The sequence below is a fragment of the Procambarus clarkii genome, chromosome 28, assembly GCF_040958095.1.
Source record: "Procambarus clarkii isolate CNS0578487 chromosome 28, FALCON_Pclarkii_2.0, whole genome shotgun sequence".
In the NCBI taxonomy this organism is placed as follows: Eukaryota; Metazoa; Arthropoda; class Malacostraca; order Decapoda; family Cambaridae; genus Procambarus; species Procambarus clarkii.
Window position 1 is genome coordinate 20,878,989 of NC_091177.1, and position 13,471 is coordinate 20,892,459.

Genomic DNA, 13,471 nt, shown 5'->3' on the forward strand with positions numbered 1-13,471 from the left:
CAGCCGGAATAGAGCGGTTTTCGTGTACATCTTCCATCGGTAATATAAACGGAAAATCAGGAACATTTTAGTTAATTCTAATGAAAACACATTGGTTTTTATCATTTGTATTGGAAACAACATTGTCATATGTCTTTTCTTGGATCTAAATAATACGAAACTTCGCTCTATGATTTTAAGTTAAAATCCTCATATATGGTAAAATAGTGACTTTTTTCACGTTTTTCATGTAGTGTGATTTTACGTAAATATATTCGTTTTTACCAATATTTCGATACTATTTCATGTAGTATCACGATACGTGATTTGGCCTTCAAATCTCAGAATTTCGCGTAATATTGCATTTTAAGCAAGTTTTCTTGCATTTTGTTTCGTACGAAAAATCCTCGAATTTAGCAATATTTTGACGTTTATCATCTCCTTTTCCTTTATGGGAATAAACAAAATATCATCGAATTAGGCAATATTTTGCCGTTTTTCCAAGTTTTGTGAATTTTCAGTCTATGGGTATTAATTCAATAAATATACGATACAAATGATGCAAACACATAATTGATTAGAAAATAACCTTAAATACTTCATTTTCAATCAACCATTTGTTTCTCGTTAAAATACTGAGTAGGATATTGAAGAGGGGAGAAATTCGGTTTTTATTGCATATATCGACGTTTCAGCCGGATTAGAGCGGTTTTACCTGTACATCTTCCATCTGTAATATAAACGGAAAATCAGGAACATTTTAGTTAATTCTAATGAAAACACATTGTTTTTTATCATTTGTATTGGAAACAACATTGTCATATGTCTTTTCTTGGATCTAAATAATACGAAACCTCGCTCTATGATTTGAAGTTAAAATCCTCAAATATGGTAAAATAGTGACTTTTTCACGTTAATCATGTAGTTTGATATTACGCAAATATATTAATTTTTACAAATATTTCGATACTATTTCATGTAGTATCACGATATGTGATTTGGCCTTCAAATCTCAGAATGTCGCATAATATTGCATTTTAAGCAAGTTTTCTTGCATTTTGTTTCGTACGAAAAATCACCGAATTTAGCAATATTTCGACGTTTATCATCTCTTTTTCCTCTATGTGATTTAAACAAAATATCATCGAATTAGGCAATATTTTGCCGTTTTTCCACGTTTCTTTGAATTTCTAGTTTATGGGTATTAATTCATTATATATACGATAAAAATGATGCAAACACATAATTGATTAGATAATAACCTTAAATACTTCATTTTCAATCAACTATTTGTTTCTCGTTAAAATACTGAGTAAGATATTGAAAAGGGGAGAAGTTCTGTTTTTATTGCATATATCGACGTTTCAGCGGGAATAGAGCGGTTTTCTTGTACATCTTCCATCGGTAATTTAAACGGAAAATCAGGAACATTTTAGTTAATTCTAATGAAAACACATTGGTTTTTATCATTTGTATATTTGAACAACATTGTCATATGTCTTTTCTTGGATCTAAATAATACGAAACCTCGCTCCATGATTTGAAGTTAAAATCCTCATATATGGTAAAATAGTGACTTTTTTCATGTAGTGTTATTTTACGTAAATATATTCGTTTTTACGAATATTTCGATACTATTTCATGTAGTATCACGATATGTGATTTGCCCTTCAAATCCCAGAATTTCGCGTAATACAGCATTTTAAGCAAGTTTTCTTGCATTTTGTTTCGTACGAAAAATCACCGAATTTAGCAATATTTTGACGTTTATCATCTCCTTTTCCTTTATGTGATTTAAACAAAATATCATCGAATTAGGCAATATTTTGCCGTTTTTCCACGTTTTTGTGAATTTTCAGTCTATGGGTATTAATTCAATAAATATACGATAAAAATGATGCAAACACAAAATTGATTAGAAATTAAACTTAAATACTTCATTTTCAATCAACCATTTGTTTCTCGTTAAAATACCGAGTAGGATATTGAAGAAGGGAGAAGTTCGGCTTTTATTGCATATATCGACGTTTCAGCCGGAATAGAGCGGTTTTCGTGTACATCTTCCATCGGTAATATAAAAGGAAAATCAGGAACATTTTAGTTAATTCTAATGAAAACACATTGGTTTTTATCATTTGTATTGGAAACAACATTGTCATATGTCTTTTCTTGGATCTAAATAATACGAAACTTCGCTCTATGATTTTAAGTTAAAATCCTCATATATGGTAAAATAGTGACTTTTTTCACGTTTTTCATGTAGTGTGATTTTACGTAAATATATTCGTTTTTACCAATATTTCGATACTATTTCATGTAGTATCACGATACGTGATTTGGCCTTCAAATCTCAGAATTTCGCGTAATATTGCATTTTAAGCAAGTTTTCTTGCATTTTGTTTCGTACGAAAAATCCTCGAATTTAGCAATATTTTGACGTTTATCATCTCCTTTTCCTTTATGGGAATAAACAAAATATCATCGAATTAGGCAATATTTTGCCGTTTTTCCAAGTTTTGTGAATTTTCAGTCTATGGGTATTAATTCAATAAATATACGATACAAATGATGCACACATAATTGATTAGAAAATAACCTTAAATACTTCATTTTCAATCAACCATTTGTTTCTCGTTAAAATACTGAGTAGGATATTGAAGAGGGGAGAAATTCGGTTTTTATTGCATATATCGACGTTTCAGCCGGATTAGAGCGGTTTTACCTGTACATCTTCCATCTGTAATATAAACGGAAAATCAGGAACATTTTAGTTAATTCTAATGAAAACACATTGTTTTTTATCATTTGTATTGGAAACAACATTGTCATATGTCTTTTCTTGGATCTAAATAATACGAAACCTCGCTCTATGATTTGAAGTTAAAATCCTCAAATATGGTAAAATAGTGACTTTTTCACGTTAATCATGTAGCTTGATATTACGCAAATATATTAATTTTTACCAATATTTCGATACTATTTCATGTAGTATCACGATATGTGATTTGGCCTTAAAATCTCAGAATGTCGCATAATATTGCATTTTAAGCAAGTTTTCTTGCATTTTGTTTCGTACGAAAAATCACCGAATTTAGCAATATTTTGACGTTTATCATCTCCTTTTCCTTTATGTGATTTAAACAAATTATCATCGAATTAGGCAATATTTTGCCGTTTTTCCACGTTTTTGTGAATTTTCAGTCTATGGGTATTAATTCAATAAATATACGATAAAAATGATGCAAACACAAAATTGATTAGAAATTAAACTTAAATACTTCATTTTCAATCAACCATTTGTTTCTCGTTAAAATACCGAGTAGGATATTGAAGAAGGGAGAAGTTCGGCTTTTATTGCATATATCGACGTTTCAGCCGGAATAGAGCGGTTTTCGTGTACATCTTCCATCGGTAATATAAACGGAAAATCAGGAACATTTTAGTTAATTCTAATGAAAACACATTGGTTTTTATCATTTGTATTGGAAACAACATTGTCATATGTCTTTTCTTGGATCTAAATAATACGAAACTTCGCTCTATGATTTTAAGTTAAAATCCTCATATATGGTAAAATAGTGACTTTTTTCACGTTTTTCATGTAGTGTGATTTTACGTAAATATATTCGTTTTTACCAATATTTCGATACTATTTCATGTAGTATCACGATACGTGATTTGGCCTTCAAATCTCAGAATTTCGCGTAATATTGCATTTTAAGCAAGTTTTCTTGCATTTTGTTTCGTACGAAAAATCCTCGAATTTAGCAATATTTTGACGTTTATCATCTCCTTTTCCTTTATGGGAATAAACAAAATATCATCGAATTAGGCAATATTTTGCCGTTTTTCCAAGTTTTGTGAATTTTCAGTCTATGGGTATTAATTCAATAAATATACGATACAAATGATGCAAACACATAATTGATTAGAAAATAACCTTAAATACTTCATTTTCAATCAACCATTTGTTTCTCGTTAAAATACTGAGTAGGATATTGAAGAGGGGAGAAATTCGGTTTTTATTGCATATATCGACGTTTCAGCCGGATTAGAGCGGTTTTACCTGTACATCTTCCATCTGTAATATAAACGGAAAATCAGGAACATTTTAGTTAATTCTAATGAAAACACATTGTTTTTTATCATTTGTATTGGAAACAACATTGTCATATGTCTTTTCTTGGATCTAAATAATACGAAACCTCGCTCTATGATTTGAAGTTAAAATCCTCAAATATGGTAAAATAGTGACTTTTTCACGTTAATCATGTAGTTTGATATTACGCAAATATATTAATTTTTACAAATATTTCGATACTATTTCATGTAGTATCACGATATGTGATTTGGCCTTCAAATCTCAGAATGTCGCATAATATTGCATTTTAAGCAAGTTTTCTTGCATTTTGTTTCGTACGAAAAATCACCGAATTTAGCAATATTTCGACGTTTATCATCTCTTTTTCCTCTATGTGATTTAAACAAAATATCATCGAATTAGGCAATATTTTGCCGTTTTTCCACGTTTCTTTGAATTTCTAGTTTATGGGTATTAATTCATTATATATACGATAAAAATGATGCAAACACATAATTGATTAGATAATAACCTTAAATACTTCATTTTCAATCAACTATTTGTTTCTCGTTAAAATACTGAGTAAGATATTGAAAAGGGGAGAAGTTCTGTTTTTATTGCATATATCGACGTTTCAGCGGGAATAGAGCGGTTTTCTTGTACATCTTCCATCGGTAATTTAAACGGAAAATCAGGAACATTTTAGTTAATTCTAATGAAAACACATTGGTTTTTATCATTTGTATATTTGAACAACATTGTCATATGTCTTTTCTTGGATCTAAATAATACGAAACCTCGCTCCATGATTTGAAGTTAAAATCCTCATATATGGTAAAATAGTGACTTTTTTCATGTAGTGTTATTTTACGTAAATATATTCGTTTTTACGAATATTTCGATACTATTTCATGTAGTATCACGATATGTGATTTGCCCTTCAAATCCCAGAATTTCGCGTAATACAGCATTTTAAGCAAGTTTTCTTGCATTTTGTTTCGTACGAAAAATCACCGAATTTAGCAATATTTTGACGTTTATCATCTCCTTTTCCTTTATGTGATTTAAACAAAATATCATCGAATTAGGCAATATTTTGCCGTTTTTCCACGTTTTTGTGAATTTTCAGTCTATGGGTATTAATTCAATAAATATACGATAAAAATGATGCAAACACATAATTGATTAGAAATTAAACTTAAATACTTCATTTTCAATCAACCATTTGTTTCTCGTTAAAATACCGAGTAGGATATTGAAGAAGGGAGAAGTTCGGCTTTTATTGCATATATCGACGTTTCAGCCGGAATAGAGCGGTTTTCGTGTACATCTTCCATCGGTAATATAAACGGAAAATCAGGAACATTTTAGTTAATTCTAATGAAAACACATTGGTTTTTATCATTTGTATTGGAAACAACATTGTCATATGTCTTTTCTTGGATCTAAATAATACGAAACCTCGCTCTATGATTTGAAGTTAAAATCCTCATATATGGTAAAATAGTGACTTTTTTCACGTTTTTCATGTAGTGTGATTTTACGTAAATATATTCGTTTTTACCAATATTTCGATACTATTTCATGTAGTATCACGATACGTGATTTGGCCTTCAAATCTCAGAATTTCGCGTAATATTGCATTTTAAGCAAGTTTTCTTGCATTTTGTTTCGTACGAAAAATCCTCGAATTTAGCAATATTTTGACGTTTATCATCTCCTTTTCCTTTATGGGAATAAACTAAATATCATCGAATTAGGCAATATTTTGCCGTTTTTCCAAGTTTTGTGAATTTTCAGTCTATGGGTATTAATTCAATAAATATACGATACAAATGATGCAAACACATAATTGATTAGAAAATAACCTTAAATACTTCATTTTCAATCAACCATTTGTTTCTCGTTAAAATACTGAGTAGGATATTGAAGAGGGGAGAAATTCGGTTTTTATTGCATATATCGACGTTTCAGCCGGATTAGAGCGGTTTTACCTGTACATCTTCCATCTGTAATATAAACGGAAAATCAGGAACATTTTAGTTAATTCTAATGAAAACACATTGTTTTTTATCATTTGTATTGGAAACAACATTGTCATATGTCTTTTCTTGGATCTAAATAATACGAAACCTCGCTCTATGATTTGAAGTTAAAATCCTCAAATATGGTAAAATAGTGACTTTTTCACGTTAATCATGTAGTTTGATATTACGCAAATATATTAATTTTTACCAATATTTCGATACTATTTCATGTAGTATCACGATATGTGATTTGGCCTTCAAATCTCAGAATGTCGCATAATATTGCATTTTAAGCAAGTTTTCTTGCATTTTGTTTCGTACGAAAAATCACCGAATTTAGCAATATTTCGACGTTTATCATCTCTTTTTCCTCTATGTGATTTAAACAAAATATCATCGAATTAGGCAATATTTTGCCGTTTTTCCACGTTTCTTTGAATTTCTAGTTTATGGGTATTAATTCATTATATATACGATAAAAATGATGCAAACACATAATTGATTAGATAATAACCTTAAATACTTCATTTTCAATCAACTATTTGTTTCTCGTTAAAATACTGAGTAAGATATTGAAAAGGGGAGAAGTTCTGTTTTTATTGCATATATCGACGTTTCAGCGGGAATAGAGCGGTTTTCTTGTACATCTTCCATCGGTAATTTAAACGGAAAATCAGGAACATTTTAGTTAATTCTAATGAAAACACATTGGTTTTTATCATTTGTATATTTGAACAACATTGTCATATGTCTTTTCTTGGATCTAAATAATACGAAACCTCGCTCCATGATTTGAAGTTAAAATCCTCATATATGGTAAAATAGTGACTTTTTTCATGTTGTGTTATTTTACGTAAATATATTCGTTTTTACGAATATTTCGATACTATTTCATGTAGTATCACGATATGTGATTTGCCCTTCAAATCCCAGAATTTCGCGTAATACAGCATTTTAAGCAAGTTTTCTTGCATTTTGTTTCGTACGAAAAATCACCGAATTTAGCAATATTTTGACGTTTATCATCTCCTTTTCCTTTATGTGATTTAAACAAAATATCATCGAATTAGGCAATATTTTGCCGTTTTTCCACGTTTTTGTGAATTTTCAGTCTATGGGTATTAATTCAATAAATATACGATAAAAATGATGCAAACACATAATTGATTAGAAATTAAACTTAAATACTTCATTTTCAATCAACCATTTGTTTCTCGTTAAAATACCGAGTAGGATATTGAAGAAGGGAGAAGTTCGGCTTTTATTGCATATATCGACGTTTCAGCCGGAATAGAGCGGTTTTCGTGTACATCTTCCATCGGTAATATAAACGGAAAATCAGGAACATTTTAGTTAATTCTAATGAAAACACATTGGTTTTTATCATTTGTATTGGAAACAACATTGTCATATGTCTTTTCTTGGATCTAAATAATACGAAACCTCGCTCTATGATTTGAAGTTAAAATCCTCATATATGGTAAAATAGTGACTTTTTTCACGTTTTTCATGTAGTGTGATTTTACGTAAATATATTCGTTTTTACCAATATTTCGATACTATTTCATGTAGTATCACGATACGTGATTTGGCCTTCAAATCTCAGAATTTCGCGTAATATTGCATTTTAAGCAAGTTTTCTTGCATTTTGTTTCGTACGAAAAATCCTCGAATTTAGCAATATTTTGACGTTTATCATCTCCTTTTCCTTTATGGGAATAAACTAAATATCATCGAATTAGGCAATATTTTGCCGTTTTTCCAAGTTTTGTGAATTTTCAGTCTATGGGTATTAATTCAATAAATATACGATACAAATGATGCAAACACATAATTGATTAGAAAATAACCTTAAATACTTCATTTTCAATCAACCATTTGTTTCTCGTTAAAATACTGAGTAGGATATTGAAGAGGGGAGAAATTCGGTTTTTATTGCATATATCGACGTTTCAGCCGGATTAGAGCGGTTTTACCTGTACATCTTCCATCTGTAATATAAACGGAAAATCAGGAACATTTTAGTTAATTCTAATGAAAACACATTGTTTTTTATCATTTGTATTGGAAACAACATTGTCATATGTCTTTTCTTGGATCTAAATAATACGAAACCTCGCTCTATGATTTGAAGTTAAAATCCTCAAATATGGTAAAATAGTGACTTTTTCACGTTAATCATGTAGTTTGATATTACGCAAATATATTAATTTTTACCAATATTTCGATACTATTTCATGTAGTATCACGATATGTGATTTGGCCTTCAAATCTCAGAATGTCGCATAATATTGCATTTTAAGCAAGTTTTCTTGCATTTTGTTTCGTACGAAAAATCACCGAATTTAGCAATATTTCGACGTTTATCATCTCTTTTTCCTCTATGTGATTTAAACAAAATATCATCGAATTAGGCAATATTTTGCCGTTTTTCCACGTTTCTTTGAATTTCTAGTTTATGGGTATTAATTCATTATATATACGATAAAAATGATGCAAACACATAATTGATTAGATAATAACCTTAAATACTTCATTTTCAATCAACTATTTGTTTCTCGTTAAAATACTGAGTAAGATATTGAAAAGGGGAGAAGTTCTGTTTTTATTGCATATATCGACGTTTCAGCCGGAATAGAGCGGTTTTCGTGTACATCTTCCATCGGTAATTTAAACGGAAAATCAGGAACATTTTAGTTAATTCTAATGAAAACACATTGGTTTTTATCATTTGTATATTTGAACAACATTGTCATATGTCTTTTCTTGGATCTAAATAATACGAAACCTCGCTCCATGATTTGAAGTTAAAATCCTCATATATGGTAAAATAGTGACTTTTTTCATGTAGTGTTATTTTACGTAAATATATTCGTTTTTACGAATATTTCGATACTATTTCATGTAGTATCACGATATGTGATTTGCCCTTCAAATCCCAGAATTTCGCGTAATATAGCATTTTAAGCAAGTTTTCTTGCATTTTGTTTCGTACGAAAAATCACCGAATTTAGCAATATTTTGACGTTTATCATCTCCTTTTCCATTATGTGATTTAAACAAAATATCATCGAATTAGGCAATATTTTGCCGTTTTTCCACGTTTTTGTGAATTTTCAGTCTATGGGTATTAATTCAATAAATATACGATACAAATGATGCAAACACATAATTGATTAGAAATTAAACTTAAATACTTCATTTTCAATCAACCATTTGTTTCTCGTTAAAATACCGAGTAGGATATTGAAGAAGGGAGAAGTTCGGCTTTTATTGCATATATCGACGTTTCAGCCGGAATAGAGCGGTTTTCGTGTACATCTTCCATCGGTAATATAAACGGAAAATCAGGAACATTTTAGTTAATTCTAATGAAAACACATTGGTTTTTATCATTTGTATATTTGAACAACATTGTCAAATGTCTTTTCTTGGATCTAAATAATACGAAACCTCGCTCTATGATTTGAAGTTAAAATCCTCATATATGGTAAAATAGTGACTTTTTCACATTTTTCATGTAGTGTGATTTTACGTAAATATATTCATTTTTACCAATATTTCGATGCTATTTCATGTAGTATCACGATATGTGATTTGGCCTTCAAATCTCAGAATGTCGCATAATATTGCATTTTAAGCAAGTTTTCTTGCATTTTGTTTCGTACGAAAAATCACCGAATTTAGCAATATTTTGACGTTTATCATCTCCTTTTCCTTTATGTGATTTAAACAAATTATCATCGATTTAGGCAATATTTTGCCGTTTTTCCACGTTTTTGTGAATTTTCAGTCTATGGGTATTAATTCAATAAATATACGATAAAAATGATGCAAACACATAATTGATTAGAAATTAAACTTAAATACTTCATTTTCAATCAACCATTTGTTTCTCGTTAAAATACCGAGTAGGATATTGAAGAAGGGAGAAGTTCGGCTTTTATTGCATATATCGACGTTTCAGCCGGAATAGAGCGGTTTTCGTGTACATCTTCCATCGGTAATATAAACGGAAAATCAGGAACATTTTAGTTAATTCTAATGAAAACACATTGGTTTTTATCATTTGTATTGGAAACAACATTGTCATATGTCTTTTCTTGGATCTAAATAATACGAAACTTCGCTCTATGATTTGAAGTTAAAATCCTCATATATGGTAAAATAGTGACTTTTTTCACGTTTTTCATGTAGTGTGATTTTACGTAAATATATTCGTTTTTACCAATATTTCGATACTATTTCATGTAGTATCACGATACGTGATTTGGCCTTCAAATCTCAGAATTTCGCGTAATATTGCATTTTAAGCAAGTTTTCTTGCATTTTGTTTCGTACGAAAAATCCTCGAATTTAGCAATATTTTGACGTTTATCATCTCCTTTTCCTTTATGGGAATAAACAAAATATCATCGAATTAGGCAATATTTTGCCGTTTTTCCAAGTTTTGTGAATTTTCAGTCTATGGGTATTAATTCAATAAATATACGATACAAATGATGCAAACACATAATTGATTAGAAAATAACCTTAAATACTTCATTTTCAATCAACCATTTGTTTCTCGTTAAAATACTGAGTAGGATATTGAAGAGGGGAGAAATTCGGCGGTTTTACCTGTACATCTTCCATCTGTAATATAAACGGAAAATCAGGAACATTTTAGTTAATTCTAATGAAAACACATTGTTTTTTATCATTTGTATTGGAAACAACATTGTCATATGTCTTTTCTTGGATCTAAATAATACGAAACCTCGCTCTATGATTTGAAGTTAAAATCCTCAAATATGGTAAAATAGTGACTTTTTCACGTTAATCATGTAGTTTGATATTACGCAAATATATTAATTTTTACCAATATTTCGATACTATTTCATGTAGTATCACGATATGTGATTTGGCCTTCAAATCTCAGAATGTCGCATAATATTGCATTTTAAGCAAGTTTTCTTGCATTTTGTTTCGTACGAAAAATCACCGAATTTAGCAATATTTCGACGTTTATAATCTCTTTTTCCTCTATGTGATTTAAACAAAATATCATCGAATTAGGCAATATTTTGCCGTTTTTCCACGTTTCTTTGAATTTCTAGTTTATGGGTATTAATTCATTATATATACGATAAAAATGATGCAAACACATAATTGATTAGATAATAACCTTAAATACTTCATTTTCAATCAACTATTTGTTTCTCGTTAAAATACTGAGTAAGATATTGAAAAGGGGAGAAGTTCTGTTTTTATTGCATATATCGACGTTTCAGCCGGAATAGAGCGGTTTTCGTGTACATCTTCCATCGGTAATTTAAACGGAAAATCAGGAACATTTTAGTTAATTCTAATGAAAACACATTGGTTTTTATCATTTGTATATTTGAACAACATTGTCATATGTCTTTTCTTGGATCTAAATAATACGAAACCTCGCTCCATGATTTGAAGTTAAAATCCTCATATATGGTAAAATAGTGACTTTTTTCATGTAGTGTTATTTTACGTAAATATATTCGTTTTTACGAATATTTCGATACTATTTCATGTAGTATCACGATATGTGATTTGCCCTTCAAATCCCAGAATTTCGCGTAATATAGCATTTTAAGCAAGTTTTCTTGCATTTTGTTTCGTACGAAAAATCACCGAATTTAGCAATATTTTGACGTTTATCATCTCCTTTTCCATTATGTGATTTAAACAAAATATCATCGAATTAGGCAATATTTTGCCGTTTTTCCACGTTTTTGTGAATTTTCAGTCTATGGGTATTAATTCAATAAATATACGATACAAATGATGCAAACACATAATTGATTAGAAATTAAACTTAAATACTTCATTTTCAATCAACCATTTGTTTCTCGTTAAAATACCGAGTAGGATATTGAAGAAGGGAGAAGTTCGGCTTTTATTGCATATATCGACGTTTCAGCCGGAATAGAGCGGTTTTCGTGTACATCTTCCATCGGTAATATAAACGGAAAATCAGGAACATTTTAGTTAATTCTAATGAAAACACATTGGTTTTTATCATTTTTATTGGAAACAACATTGTCATATGTCTTTTCTTGGATCTAAATAATACGATCCTCGCTCTATGATTTAAAGTTAAAATCCTCATATATGGTAAAATAGTGACTTTTTTCACGTTTTTCATGTAGTGTGATTTTACGTAAATATATTCATTTTTCCCAATATTTCGATACTATTTCATGTAGTATCACGATATGTGATTTGGCCTTCAAATCTCAGAATGTCGCATAATATTGCATTTTAAGCAAGTTTTCTTGCATTTTGTTTCGTACGAAAAATCCTCGAATTTAGCAATATTTTGACGTTTATCATCTCCTTTTCCTTTATGGGAATAAACATAATATCATCGAATTAGGCAATATTTTGCCGTTTTTCCAAGTTTTGTGAATTTTCAGTCTATGGGTATTAATTCAATAAATATACGATACAAATGATGCACACATAATTGATTAGAAAATAACCTTAAATACTTCATTTTCAATCAACCATTTGTTTCTCGTTAAAATACTGAGTAGGATATTGAAGAGGGGAGAAATTCGGTTTTTATTGCATATATCGACGTTTCAGCCGGATTAGAGCGGTTTTACCTGTACATCTTCCATCTGTAATATAAACGGAAAATCAGGAACATTTTAGTTAATTCTAATGAAAACACATTGTTTTTTATCATTTGTATTGGAAACAACATTGTCATATGTCTTTTCTTGGATCTAAATAATACGAAACCTCGCTCTATGATTTGAAGTTAAAATCCTCAAATATGGTAAAATAGTGACTTTTTCACGTTAATCATGTAGTTTGATATTACGCAAATATATTAATTTTTACCAATATTTCGATACTATTTCATTTAGTATCACGATATGTGATTTGGCCTTCAAATCTCAGAATGTCGCATAATATTGCATTTTAAGCAAGTTTTCTTGCATTTTGTTTCGAACGAAAAATCACCGAATTTAGCAATATTTCGACGTTTATCATCTCTTTTTCCTCTATGTGATTTAAACAAAATATCATCGAATTAGGCAATATTTTGCCGTTTTTCCACGTTTCTTTGAATTTCTAGTTTATGGGTATTAATTCATTATAAATACGATAAAAATGATGCAAACACATAATTGATTAGATAATAACCTTAAATACTTCATTTTCAATCAACTATTTGTTTCTCGTTAAAATACTGAGTAAGATATTGAAAAGGGGAGAAGTTCTGTTTTTATTGCATATATCGACGTTTCAGCCAGAATAGAGCGGTTTTCGTGTACATCTTCCATCGGTAATTTAAACGGAAAATCAGGAACATTTTAGTTAATTCTAATGAAAACACATTGGTTTTTATCATTTG